This window comes from Cryptomeria japonica, unplaced genomic scaffold, assembly GCF_030272615.1.
Source record: "Cryptomeria japonica unplaced genomic scaffold, Sugi_1.0 HiC_scaffold_57, whole genome shotgun sequence".
In the NCBI taxonomy this organism is placed as follows: Eukaryota; Viridiplantae; Streptophyta; class Pinopsida; order Cupressales; family Cupressaceae; genus Cryptomeria; species Cryptomeria japonica.
This window is the reverse complement of record NW_026728879.1, coordinates 38078-53808: the sequence shown is the minus strand read 5'-3', so window position 1 is coordinate 53808 and position 15731 is coordinate 38078.

The window sequence follows — 15731 nt, the reverse complement described above, 5'->3', positions numbered from 1 at the left end:
GGAATAGAAATTTTGGATGCCAATTTTTAGTCTTCTTTATGAAACTTGGAAACTTGCATGGTTTTTTACTTTTATTTCCTTTGTGGTTCTTTGGAATGTATTGCTTCCATGAGAAACTTAAGAGAACATGGTTTTGATTTATCTTTTTTCTTGATGAGCCTTTGTGGATTTTTGGATATTTCTTTTCTGTTTTGGATCAAATTTTTCTTTTCTTTTACATGCCTCCTAGATGGGACATGCTAATCCTTAGATGTATGTAGATATTTGGACATATAAATTTTATTGTTGACATCCAAATGACTTCCAAAAGTATTGGGATCCATGGGTGGATATGAATGATATGGAGGCCTTTTCAATGAGTTGATGTAGATGGATGGTTGGATGGTTCTCAAGGATAATGTGCCTTTGTTGACCTTGTATGGTAGGGTAAGTGAATTATGAGTTAGGGGTGATATAGATAATGGATGGAGGGACATAAGGACCTAAAATGGATGGAAGCGATGAAGGATTTAATTTTGGGGTATAAGGGCCTCATATGGATGAAAGGGATGAAGGGGGATGTACATTTTTGGGTTTAGATGGAGAAATGTGAGATGTAGTATAGATATCAACATTTTGAGAGTGAGATACGTAACCAAGGCCATGACAATTAAGATTATTTTATATGAAGGGGCTCCAATATATATTTTTCATGGATGCCTAACACATTTTCTTGATAATGCATGCTTTGGCAAATATTTTTACCAATTGGATAGTTATTATTTTTTAAACAAGATATGAGTCCATTTGGAGGTGGATAAGGTATGGAAGGAATGATAATCTCATGGAGTAATTTAGATTGGATGAAAGTGGAAGAACTAAGTTGATATGTAAGGGGTTCATGAATAGCTCCATCGAATCTTGACGAGGGTTAGGATCATCAAGGGGATTAGTGTAGAAGTTTATGATCAACCACACAAGCCAAAAATTATTTGCAAGAAAAATGCCTATCACACAAAAGAGATCAAGAAAATATATTATGCTCTATAACAACCAGATAATTTTATATTATGCACAAAGAATAGTAATGATACAATAATGGCAGTATAATATTGGAGGTAAACAATTTTAGAGGTGCAATCACAACGAATCAATAAATCCTTATAAAGTATGAATGAGACCCTAGGTGTAAAAACCTTAATACTAAAGAAAACTCTAGATAATAAAAAGCACATAATTTTAGCTTAAGTGAAAACAAATTAAAGGACCTAGTTAAAAAATAATTAGATAATTGTGCTAAAACTACTCCAATATCGCCTTTTAAGATTAGCTTAGGGATAAGATAATTAGCTAATAATCAATGAAAAATGCATGCATGAATGATTCTCGACAACAGAGGCCTGATTAGGTACTCATGTACAAACCAATGCAAATAAATTCAACTCACACAAATGAGGTGTCTCTAAATAGAGAAAGAAGAAAAACCACATGGGAAAAAACCTTCTCAAAAAGTGAGAGATGAAATGAAAGGAAAAGGTACTACATGTGACTAAGATGAAGGACTCCAAGTGGTCTCCCAAGTACAAAATTGGTCACAAAAGTATAATGAATATCCCCTCATAAGAGAGAGATATTAAGGATAAGAATCTCCCAAAAAAGATGCATCTCTTATGCCAATGATAAATTGTTGTAGACAGATTTATAATCCACTGCTTGCAAAAATATTTCTCCCCTTTGGAAGAAAGCAATCTATTGGAGATAGAGGAAGCCAGTCCCATAAATTGGAGAATTCAGGAATCCAAACCAAAACTATATGTGCCTCTAGAAATTTCTCAAATGTTTCTATGTCCATGATAAATGATGATGCCACAAAATAATCAAGTACATGTGCAATCAATGTAGGAGGTGACAACTCAGGACTTTGGAAAAACTAATGAAGAACAACTCCATGGATGGTGAAGATGTGTTGACAACATCTATGTGGCTATCAACAAAGAGGAGATGAATGTCCGCAAAATAATCCTCCAGATCTATAATATGAGACTCCACAAACAAGGATGAAATATTTGTAAGATATCAATCCCAAGTAGCTATATCTGGGGGTTATGCATATTTCATTCCCTATGAAGGTGATACTATAGAGGAGCTTGAGTATATCTGAGGTCTTGCATGGTCTAATGGATTAGAGTCCTATCTTCATTTTCCTACTCCTCACAATGAGATCCCATCTTAATCATCTTTTTTTTCTATTGTTCCTGATCAGATTGGCAACCACATGTAGAAGTTGATGATTAACTAGAGGAGCCAAAAATCATTTGCAAGAAAAATACCTATCACACAAAAAAGATCAAGAAAAGATGATATGCTCTATAACAATCAGATAAATGTATATTATGCACAAAGAATATTGGAGATACAATATTGGAGGTACAATATTGGATGTATACAATATTAGTGGTATTCTGTACCTAAAAAGTTACTAAAGAAATGCAAAGTAAGAGATAAACTAAGCTCAACTACATCTAGAACGAAAGCTAGAAAAGAAAAATCTTCATAATAAAAAGCACCTAAGTTTAGCTTGAGAGAATAAGCAATTAAAGGACATAATTAATAAATAATTAGATAATTGTCCTAAGATTAATCAAACAATTAGGAGGAATGATAGGGTCTAAAGGATGATATGGAGGATTATGACAAGGAGATAAAGGCATACTTTGATCTTGACCTTGGAGAGGATCATTGCATGGGGAGGAAAGGGTGCTTTGCTCTTGATTTTAAATAGGATCATTGGAAAGGATGGAAGGGATATCATGATCTTTCTTAGAAAGTGGATTATGAGTTGGAGTTGGAAGGAAACTTTCTTCTTGAGGTGGAAGGGGATCATAGAAGATGGAATACAAAAGGATGAGGGGATCATCATGATATTTTAAAAATATGGGATATTCATTGAAGTTTTGATAAGATGAGAAAGTTTTGGTATCTTGATCTTGATTTATTTTAAGACTTTTTATTTCATACTTTGGATTATCCTCTTGACATGGGACATGAGTTTAGATATTCATAAAGGATTTTTGGATGGAGTCCATGTTTTGATATGATAGGACTAGATCTTGAATGTGACTCTCTTGAGTATTTTTTATTAGGGATGGAGTGCATGGTGGCATTGATTTTATGATTTTTAAATTATGGGAGGGATTGGTATAAAGAAGTGGATTAGCTTCAATTTTTTTATAGTGGATAGTACTTGAGGGTCGACTCAAAAGGTATCACCATTGGGTTCATAATTTGATGTAGATGGTGGGAATTGTTGTTAGAAATCATTAGGGGATGAAGGAATTATGGGAGAAATGGAGGCTTTATTTTTTATGAGCCATTGCTAGACATAGGTAGATGATTTTGGTTATTGTTGGAAATAGTGTCTTGACATATACCTAATTCCTCATTCAGTGAATTATTAATATCACCTTCAATATTAATGTAAACATAATCAATAAGCTCTTGGATGAGGCTTTTCAAGTTTGAGAAATCAGAGATTTTATGTCCTTTGGTCGTATGGTATTCACAAAGGTCATTATCATTCCACCATGAGAGTTTGACTAGAGGTTCATAATAATAAGTTATAGGTAACCTAATGGTATTTTATTGGACCAATTTTAATAGGAAAGATTCAAATGGTTCTCCAAGATTAGTGTAATTTTATTTCAATATTTTTTTAAGAATTTTTTCTAGAATAAAAGAAACTTGTATTATTATTTTTTTAGTATTTCAATGTTTTTGAGGGTTTGGCCTAGATGCTTTAAATTTTATATAACCATTTTTTCATACCACTTCATGAAGTTTGGGTCAAGGTTATGTATGTTTATGGAGGAGGTATTTTATTGTTGTTTAGGTACATAGTTTTGGTTTAAGGATTGAGATATGTGTGAGTTGCATTGATATGTTGGTTGGAGATAAAATCGTAACTTATCATATGGTATCTCAATTGAAGGGGTAAATTATTCACCTTTTCTATGAAATGTGTAATGCCATTCCATGATGTTTGTTTGAATTTTATTAGTTTTTATATATTTTTTCTTTTTCATTTTTTTAATTTTGTTTTGGATTTCTGATTAAATATAAAAGCACACATGAAATAAATGCAAAATAAAAAGTCCTATAGCTCAATTTGGATGATGTGTCCATTTTTGGTTTCAAGTGGGGAAGGTGGTCTAAACATTCAAGCACATAAAACAAACCAACAATCCTACTCAAGTGGGACTATCAATCATTACATACACAAGAAATCATGGCCAAAATGTTCAACTATAGGCTTTTTTGAGATCAACCAGGGGTATTGTCTACATCCCACAAGGGTATGTGAGGCCTATATCCATGAAATAAAAGAGAAATATTACCAAATAGCTAGGAGGAGAGGGTCAAACACTCTCCACCTACACTTATCTAAGGTATAAATCTGTTAGAGTCTTAAAGTAGATCGACAATATTTCAATTCCAATAGGTGTATATTTCAATTCAGCCTCGCTATATTTATGCTCCCCCAAAACATGGGAGTTGAAGTAATCCCATAGAGTGATAACCTCTTTAGGAACACCTCATACAAATAAAAATAAGATCACTTATTTCTAGCCACTCAAGGTTACTATTGGGTTCCAAGAGGATATTATAAATAAGCGATCTTGAGGATAAAAAACACCCTTGTTCATTTTAAAACCAAATCAAAATGTGTATGATCAATTTTAATCCCTTTTTCAATATGTGGAAGACACACCAAGCAAGATAATCTAAAGAAAAAAATGTTTCTATGATAAATGGAAAAGATTATCAACACTTTTTAAAAGTAAATAAGAGGGTTTAGAATAAATGCACCTTGATTTAATGTTCTCCAATTGGGTTGAACCCCTTGATCCAATGATGAGCTCCAGACTAGCTTCTTATCATCCTCAAAACATATGTGTAAAAGAATGCCAAAAATGATGACCCAAATTAAGGAAACATTATGCACGAGTTACTTATGTTTTTCTCATATATGTGAAAAAAAAACTCATTAAGAGATGATTTCATATGAAAAAAATGAAGTTATGAAAGAAAGGGGTGACTTTGAGTGAATTTACAAAACCTTTTTTTCAATATCTAAAAAAATAGAGAATTAGATAGAGCATCAAACCAAATTTCCAATGCATTTTGAATTTCAAAAATCCAATATATTATGCAAAAAATTTATGCCTATTTTTGTAAAAACAACAATTTTTTTTGGAATAGAAAACCACAAATGCCTCAAGAATGGCCATAAACGCCTCAGAAATGACCACATGCATAAAAAATGACCACACACATATCAAGACCAAAAACACATAAAAAAAGACTAAATATATGTTAAGCATGACCAAATACACATTAGGAATAATGACACACACATCAAGAATGACCACACATATGTCAGGAATGACCACACATATGTTAAGAATGACCACACATGCATCAAGACCAAAAACACATCAAGAAAGACCAAAAATGTATAAAGAATTACCAGATAAATGTGAAGAAGTATTAGAGATATATAAATAAGTACTAGAGATGTTTGAAGAAGTACCAGAGACATAAGAAGAATTCAAATAAGTAGAAAGAAGCCAAAAATGTGAAAAGAGAAGAAAAATGTAGAAAGAGTTACTAGAGTTGCAGGAAGAAGTACCATAGATGTGAAAAGAATTGCCAAAGATGTAGGAACAAGTACCAAAGACGTGGAAATAATTACTAGAGTTGCATGAAGAATTATGAGAGATACAAAAAAGCTATAGACAGATAAAGATGGCAATAAATTTGCATAAATGTGATAGAAACTTTCAAAAATGCAAAATCACTATGGGTCCAACCTGAAACTATTGAAAATGATACAAAACAAAAGAAAATGATTAGAAAAAAGGAACAAGATCCCCACTAGGTGTGACAAAATGTTAATGCTAAATTTGAACCCTATTGTAAGCCCTATACTTCCAACCACAAAACCATAGATCTATAAACTAATTCAACATACTATTAATAGAGAAACTACAAATGCATACAAATACCATTGAAACAAACCAATATACCTTTGCATGCATAAGAGACTTGTCTCCATTGTTCTCCTATCATCTGTGATCTTGTATTTGATGTTGTTTCTCTTAGATTTGTGTTGCACTTATGCAAGAGCTCAAGGAAGAATCGATGTGGTTGTGATGATATAAAATTATGATTTTAAAGATAAAGCAATCATATAAAATAGAGTGATTTCAACAAAATGTAAGTAAGCTCCAAGACTAGATGGGAAAACAAGGAGAGGAAGCCTCTTTTATAGAGAACATCGTAAAAATGGAGGGATAGGATTAAGAGGTTAAAAGATAACTGAAGGGCTAGGATTAACGAGTAGGCAGTTAGAAATATGTGGACAAGAAGAAAAGGCTAAATGAAGATGTGATTAAATAAATAATTAATATTTATTTAAATTAGAAAGAAGAGACTTAATGAATTAATTATTTAAATAAAAATATTTATTTAATTAATAGAAAATATTGGAATAAAATAACTAATTAAATAATAAATATTTATTTAATCAAAAGACAATTTTAGGTATCTATAGTAGCATTGAAAGAACGTGAATTTATGATTATGCGAATTACATAGTCTATTTCTAACTTTAATTGACCATGCACGAATTTGCAATTCCAAAAAATTTATCTATGTGAATGCCTTATTTTAAGTTATTTAATATGCCATTCAAGTTAGAGGTTGTTAACTTCATTTGATATTTGTATGATCATCAGTTATGTGACTACCATGACTTTTCTTGTTTTCTTGGATCATCTTTCCTCATTCTAATTTTCCTATTGGACAAGCAAAAAGAATTCAATGGTTTTATAAATTAAAAGGCTCTTGTGCATTCTTGACAATTGAAAGGTCTTGAAGAGAAGAGAAGATGTTGAGTCTCCAACTTTCCATTATCACACTACAAAACTATAGAGAAATGCATTGGGAAAATGCATGTGATATGATTTAAATACCCTCTTTGACAACCTCGCCCACCCTACCAGATCTATTTTCACTTTTTCCACTACCCAAACATAGATTACTCTTAACCTTATTTTTGACAAGTCTCTACAATAATGCTCCACACTCTCATCCCAAAGTATTAACTTAGGACACAATAAACATTAATCTTATGTTAATGTTAAAATCTTCTAGTTACTAAGAATTAATTTTTGATGGGCTTATTCAAAATCATTCAATTTTACAAGTAGATAAACAAATCTATTGCCTCAATTTTAGTTTTAAAAAGTTATTTTTCAATTTTTTTTTAATTATAAAAAATAATATTAAATATTATATATTTGTATATTATTTTTAATAACATATATATAATTTCTTTACATTTTACAATAAATGTCCACTCTATATAGCTTTTTTATTTGTCTTACATAATTAATTTTTATTCCCCTTACATAATTTTTAATTTGAAGTATATCTGTAGAATTTAACATGTCATAACTTTGTGTTAAGTTTAACCTCCTTCAATTCTGTTATTCTTTTATTCTCCTATTTATACACTTTTTTGTACATTCAACATTATATATGCTCTAGCAATATTGATCCCTAAATGTACACCTTGTTATTAACTCTAATATTTGTACATTTAATATTCACCTGAATATCACGCATTCCCTACTCTAGGTCATTTCCATCTTATGTGAGAGTGATCTTGCATGACACAAATTTGATCCAAAATTAATTTTTTTTACTCTCTTTTTAATTGTCTATTAAAAAATAATTTGTTACGCATTTATGCAATGATTTGTAATATAATATTGAAAATGAAAAATAGTTGTGTCAAAAAATAAGTTAAGTTATATTAGATTATTTGTTGGTCTGATGAAAATCCCCTAAATTTCATGTAGAAGTGGTGTTACAAAATGAGTGACATTAGCATTCATATAGGAGGTGAAGGGGCTGCAATTAGACCCTTTTCAATTGGACACTCAACAACTTTTTTATTCGTGTTTTTTTCATTGTAGCCTAAGGGCAAGGATCATTATTATACTTGCACCTACTAGGATAAAGTATTGCTATCTAAATTTTGAGACTAGATCTATAATAAAAAGACCATAACAATTAAATTCTAATAAAATTATATTCTTCAATACAGAAAAATGGTGTCCTTCAAAATTGTAATATTATAAGAAATTATGATACTATATGATGCCTATGATTTCAAGTCTAAAGATAAAGTTGGTCTTTGTACCTACACAAATTATTGTTATTTGGTGCAAAGAAAATAGTGGTGTTTCCGAAAAGTGCTAGGAAGCTTGTTAAATTATGGTATGGAACAATGCTTACTTTATCCTTCCACCTTATTCAATCCTTAATGTTAAGTGAGTGTAAAAGATAAAAATGGTCCAATTTAATTTAGAATAATTGCATCATCTAATCTATATACTAATGTAATATTATATGCACAATGATCTAGTCTAGTGATATTTTATATAAATCTTCTCTTCATATTTTTATTCTTCAAAAACTAACTAATCAAGTCAAGTATTGAAAAATAAATAAATAAAACAAAATATATAATTTATAAAAAAATTAAACAAATTGAAAATCTAAAATTGTTTAAATATAAAAATTACAACCTAAATTTATCACCATAACATTCCACTTTCTTAGTTTGACCGTGTGCATATTTGAAAAATGCATAAAACTCTGTTATTAATGCTCAATTTAAATAAATTAGATTCAAAGTTAAAAGTATCTATGTTAATGTCTTGTCTCTCATTTTAATATGTCAGTCAAATCAACGATGTTCAAATGTTCTCTCTAGTACTCATTAAAAGCAGATTCTCAACTTTAAATCTGTATGAAATTCTTCAATAAGCCTTTCAAATTAAAGCCTGTCGATTTCTAAAAGCCATTGTTTAGCCACCCATCGTGGCTTTTCCATTTCCCAGTCCAACTTGCGTGTTGGAGAAGCAGAAAATTTTGTTGGATTTACAATCCAAAGAATGCAAGTGGAAAGGAAGAGGTGTGCGTGTGTGAATATAAATTTATTTGCATTTATTCATTATTTATTCATTATTGTTCACAATTGTAGAATTGTGAAAAAATATTTTAAGTCAGTCTTAAATTTCACATATTAAACAACATATTAAATCGAAAGAATGTCCATCAATTCTGAATGTTTAACACTTTTAAGTCTAAAAATTAATCTCCTCTTGTACCCACCAAAATGAATTGCTATTATATCTCATTCTTCTTTTCATCTCTTTCAAATCTCGAGACTGCAAAACTGTACCAAAAAGCATATTCTGAGTGTCCATTTTTCCATCACCATACTGCGGAAATTGTAGAAAAGTGCGCTGGACAGATGCAAGTGACAGGACTTGTTACCTCATAATTTAAAATATTCTATTACTTCCGTTCGTCTCACACTGCCAAAAGTTTTTCAGACTGTAATTTACTTGGACTCTTGATAGTGCAGATTGTTTTTTAACTGTAATTTACTTGGACTCTCTAGACTTCTAAATGTTTTTCGGACTGTAATTCCCTTGCAGTCTTTCACACTTCCAAAAGGGTAATGCATTGTAATGTTTCTTGAGTAATTTGGCTTCCTTTTTATCATATTGCATCATTGGAGCATGATTTTTCCTATCCTTTTGCATTTATAACCGTTTTTTTATATGGCTTCATTATGCTTCAACCCTGTAGCTCTTGTTTGTGCTGAAAGTCTTCCATGGAATTACTCTAAGAAGTTACCTTGTGGAAAGAACTCCCTCTACAAGAATGCTAAGGGATTGGATTAATAAAAACTAGGTCTTGTATGGAGTTTAACTTGATGTCATTTAAACTTGGCGAAGGGATTTTTTCTTTCCTTTCTTTTTAAGTCAATCATGCTTAGACTATGCTTAAAAACTGTCTTTGGTGTGTCCATTCTTTCTTGTTGTTTTCTCAATATTGAACATAAGACTTCATAGTCTCAAATGAAAAGAATCTCTATGTCCCTCTATGATTTGAATTCCCAAGCCTTCCCTTCCATTCTTGTCATTTTTCCACCCTATTGTTTCCTCTTTGGAAAAAGTTATTTGTATTGAACGAAACTGTTTTTCCAAGCATATACTTATAAACATGTTTGTGTTATAGTTGATTTATGTAAAGACTTGAAGTATCTTAGTATATATTCAAATAGTCTATGTCATACCCAATGGGTGCTTTATCTTAATTTGCCTAGCACCTACGTTTGGTGCTAATCTTCTAAGCATAAAAGGAAGGATTTCTCTCAAGTTGCTCCTAGAGACAAGTCTCCTCCATGATTGGTTGATGCTCCCTTACCATTAGAGGTTACCACCTCAAATGTTGAAGAAAAATAAACAATAATGTCACTCTAGAAACAAAAAAAAGATAGCTCTAGTGAGAACTAAGTTAAAAATTAGGATTCTTCTCCTACTAAGGAACAACCAATCACCATTTCAAACCCTTTGAGAATGAGAAATAAGTTCTTGTGTCATAAGGTCATCCACCATCTATGAATATTGAACACTATTCCTCAAACACTTGGCCTCTTTTTTCTTTACTATACATTAAACCTATGTCCCTCGTAATAGTCGGTGCCTTGCATCATTCTAACCTCCAACACTCCTCATTATTTTGCACCTCAACCTATACACACAAAACATAAAATTAGTGGGCATGCCAAAGTAAAAAACAATAAAAAATATTTAAAATGATACATATTATAAACACAAGTTTACATCATATTGAAAGTCCATCTCTTTTTCGCGACGATGCTTGACATCATCAAGAGAAGTTTGTCCTCACATGGGGGTGTCTACATCCATCTATAACATAACAAATATATTTATCAACTATTTGTGATAGGTCTAATAGTATCAATTGACACAAAATAAACATTATTAAACATATATATTCATACTCATACATGAATTAAGCACATTATTGATGAAATTTCTACGCTATCACCAACTTCCAAATTTTCTCTTATGTTAGGATGTGTGACTCTTGTATTCATCGATTAAACCAGAAATAATAGATTAAAATAAAAAATGAAAATATACATAAACAACAAATTTGAAATTTACTAAAATAAACTTAAATACATGTTATAATGTACTCGTGTAAATCCAATGTCATAAGCATTCATGGTCCAACATGTGTACTATATAGGGATGTGATGCCCACCTATTCAATAAAAAATGTATTTTAAAATATCAAACATTATTTTAAATACAAATTATTATTTTATTTTGATTTACTATACAAATTTTATCTCTAATAGAGATGCAATGGTTCAAGTTTTTGCAGGAAAGGTAATTGATCCACCACCACTAGTTTTAAACACTAAAATGCTATAAATTCAAATCAATTTACCTGCATTCGACTAGCATACACTTCATTCAGTGACTTATTTATCATCACCACATTCTTTGATGCACCACCTTGATGACACCCATTACTCCCATAACATCTGTATTGACAATGAATGTGGACATGGGAAGTGGGACCATCTGCACCCTCCACATCATTGTTTCTCCCAAATCTTAGATTAAAATAGTTTGATCATATGTGAGAGATAGGAGAACTAGAGTTAGGTGGTGAAGCTATTGCATCATTGTGTGAGGCAAAAGGTTGGAATATCTATGTGTCATACTCTATAATGGTGTTTGTGAGGCTATCAATTGCATGGATATTATGCACCTCCATACTCTTCTTGTTAGCTACTATAACTATCACATGATGAATATATTGTTGTGCTAGTGTTGTTTTGATGTACAATATATGTTGAGCAGAGCCCTTAGCTCTACCTTTAAAATTCCTCATAAAAATATAATTAGTAATTTCATGAAGCATAAAAATCATAGTATAGATTTCTAAGAAAATAGAGTGGCACCTCATAGTTATTGCATAGAGGTTGGTCAAAAACCACCCACCACCTATCAAGAAAATTATTTCTTATCTTACCATATGATTACACTAATGTATTGGAAACCTCTTTGAATTTAGGGGAAAAAGTTAATTAGTTCTAGGATCTATAAAAATAACACATTTTTGTGCTTTTCTCATGTCTTCTTTATTTTTCACTTGATCATAGGACAATTTTTCTGCATAAAATTGATGACATGAATCTCTATAAGCTTTCCACTAATTTATTTGGTTTGTAACTATGTCAAAGTTCATCATAATTGCTTCTAATGATGAGGCAAGGGATAGGTGATGCTAGTTTGATGTTGAACCCCTCATCTTTGAAACTAATTCAAAAATTATAACTTTGTTTTATTCTAAATTCCCTAACAAATTCTCTTGTCTTTGTCTAGGATTTTCCTTAGGCTTTTTGTCATTTAAATTTGGTTGTAGCTTAGGGTTTATATGATCTGTTGTATAAAATTTATAAAAAAATTATGATAAAATACAATCTAATTTTGCAAATGCAATTAAAAGTTAAATCTAGAATGCTAAAAAAGAGCACTTACCTCTTCTCCTATGTGGCATTATGAAGTTAGGTTGAAAATGTCAAAACCACATTTGTGTTATGCTAGGTTGAAGGAAAGAAAACCACTATAGAAAATAGAAGCTGTGGGTGAGGAAAATGAATGCTTTTTTATAACTTTATGTGAACAAAATGCATACATATTATGATTATTTATCATAATACATGTGTTTCTATTATTAAGAAAAACATGTGCATGTTTTCTCTCTTTTAAATATATGTGTTTTGAATTATAAAAAACACAAGTATGTTTTGGATTCAAATAAGATGATTGTGTTATGGCTTTTAAAATCTAAGCCATAAAATGAGTGTTATTTGAATTTATTCGTAACACAATCATGTTTTGCTCATTTTGAATTTAAGATGAGGGAGGGAGGGAGAGAGGGAGAGAAGTAGGGGTATGAAGAGACGAAGAGAGAGAGAGAGACGGAGAGAGAGACAGAGAGAGGAGAGAAAGGGTATCTCTGAAGTCTCTTCCTCTCTTCCTCTATCTCTATATCTCACTCTCCCCTTCTCTCAGGTGTATCTCTCTCTCATTCTCTCCCTCTCTCCTCCCCCTCCCTCTCTCCCTTTCTCATTACCTCTCTTTGTCACTCTCTCTCCCTCTCTTCACATCTCTCTCTCTAGTCTCTTGTACTCTCATTCAATCCCTTCCTCCCTCTAACTCGAACTCTCTCTATCTCTCACCCTCTCTCTCCTTCCCTCCCTCCACCTCTTAGGTTTCTCTTTCTCTCCCAATTAGTCTACCGACCTCTTAGATCTCTCTATATGTCTCCCACTCCCTATCTCTCTCACTCATTCTCTTAGGTCTCTCTCTCTCTCTCTCTCTCTCTCTCTCTCTCTCTATCTGTTTGTCTGTCTCTGTCTGTCTCTGTCTCTCTGTCTCTCTGTCTCTGTCTCTGTCTCTGTCTCTGTCTCTGTCTCTGTCTCTGTCTCTGTCTCTGTCTCTGTCTCTGTCTCTCTCTCTCTCTCTCTCTCTCTCTCTCTCTTTCTCTGTCTCTCTCTCTCTCTCTCTCTCTCTCTCTCTGTCTCTCTCTCTCTCAACCCCTCCCTTTCCCTTTCTCTATCTTTATCTCCCCCCCCCTTCTCTCTATCTCTCTTGTCTCTCCCTCTTAGTCTCTATCTATCTCACTCTCCTCCTCTCTTAGGTGTATCTCTCTCACATTCCACCCCTCTCCTCCCTCTCTCTCCCTCTCTAGGGTCATATGGTATTCTTAGGGGTCATATGGTATCCTAGGGATCCATGCATGTGTCCTAAGGGGTCATATGACACCATATGGCTTTTTAGGACACCATATGACCCATAATGACACATAAGAGTTCATATGGAATCCTAAGGGGTCATAAGGTGTCCTAGGGGTCATAGCACACCACAAGACACATAACGACACCATATGGTGTCGTAAGGGGTCATAGGATGCTATATGACCCTTAGAACACAATATGATGCCTAACAACATCTAAGGGGTCATAGGCTGTCCTAAAGGGTCATAGGACACTATATGATCCCTTAGCACACCATAAGACCTATAGCAACACCAAATATTGTCCTAAGGGGTCATAGACCACTATATGACCCTTTAGGACACCATATGGTGTTGTTATGGGTTGTATGGTGTCCTGAGGGGTCATATGGCATCCTATGACCCCTTAGGACAACATATGGTGTCGTTATGGGTTGTATGGTTTCTTAAGGGGTCATATGGTGTCCTAAGGGGTCATAAGACACCATATGACCTCTTAGGAAACAATATGACCTCTAGTGACACCTAACGGGTCATATGGTGGGCTAATAAAATGATATATTATTTAAAGTTATGAATAAAACATCATACAATAGAACATCGGTAGTTTAGTTTTGATATAGATAAGTTAGACCATTGTCAGCATAAGAGAGACTTCAAGCGAACAAATAACGAGGCTTCGCTAAAAAGAAAGTGTAAGAGATTGACCTAACCCTAAGAGTCTTGACTTTCTAAAACATATGAAGCTCTTAAATGTGCAACGCTATAGGACTGATCTTGATTATGTACCCTTCTAGGCCTTTTGACAATTGATGATCATCATATACTACCACTGCCATGCTTAGAACAAACTTCAATTTCTTTAGATGACAGGTGTTGTGTAAGAGCATGGGAACTCTCGCATACCCACCAATATCATTCTCTATGACATCATCTGTGTTACTCTCCCTCTTTCTCTTCATACCAGTTGTTTCCTTCTAAAAACCATATTGTAGGTAGTCTGACTCATTATTTTGCTTTGTTGACACTATTTTCCATAACTTCTCTGCTCATTAAAAGCATATTCGAGAAGAATATTGCTGTAGGTTTCCTTGTTTGTCATGATAATGCACCCGTGGTTCAATTTCTGACCCTTCTTCCTCCTATTCAATATACACACACAAATCCATCAGTCAATTTTCTTAGGAGAGCATACATAATAAAAATCAAAGAGGAAGTTGCAGACAAAAAATCAATTCACTTACTTCTATAGAAGTGCAGACACAGTTGCAGTGGGGTATGGAGGGAGGGAGGGAGAGAGCGATAGAGAAAGAGAGAGAGTGAGAGGGAGAGAAAGAGAAGCACCTTGTACGTGCCAGAGAGGGGGAGACAATACACTTATAGGTGTGTAAATATATACTTATAAATATATTATATATTGTTATATACATATATATATATATATATATATATATATATATATAGATTATATATTATATGTATATACACATATTATATATACAAACCCAAAATTTAAACAAACATAGCACGTACGTGCTGTTTATAGTAAACATAGCGCATACATGATTCTTACACCTTAAGTACCCCGTACGTGTTTTTTATACCATAAGTACCTCATACGCGCTTTTGACTGTTTAGGCTTGGAAGTTTGATTTCCCTCCTTTTTGACATGTTTTATTTTATCAACTTGGTTTCTCGACTTTGTCATAATTAGGGTTACACTTCATCAAGTGGGTATTTCTAAAATTGCCACCATATTTTCACCCATCTTCTGAGCTTTCTAACCATATAATGTTTTTAAATTGTGAACAACAATAACATATTATTATTGAATTTCTTTTACCAATGTCTCCATAGTTCTCACAGACATAGGTGCACCGTTTTTGTAATAACATTTTATATACTTATCCAAATTTTTAAAAAAATATATATTATTGTAGTGCACTTGATTGTTTACAATTTAAAAAAAAAATTGTATTTTCAAT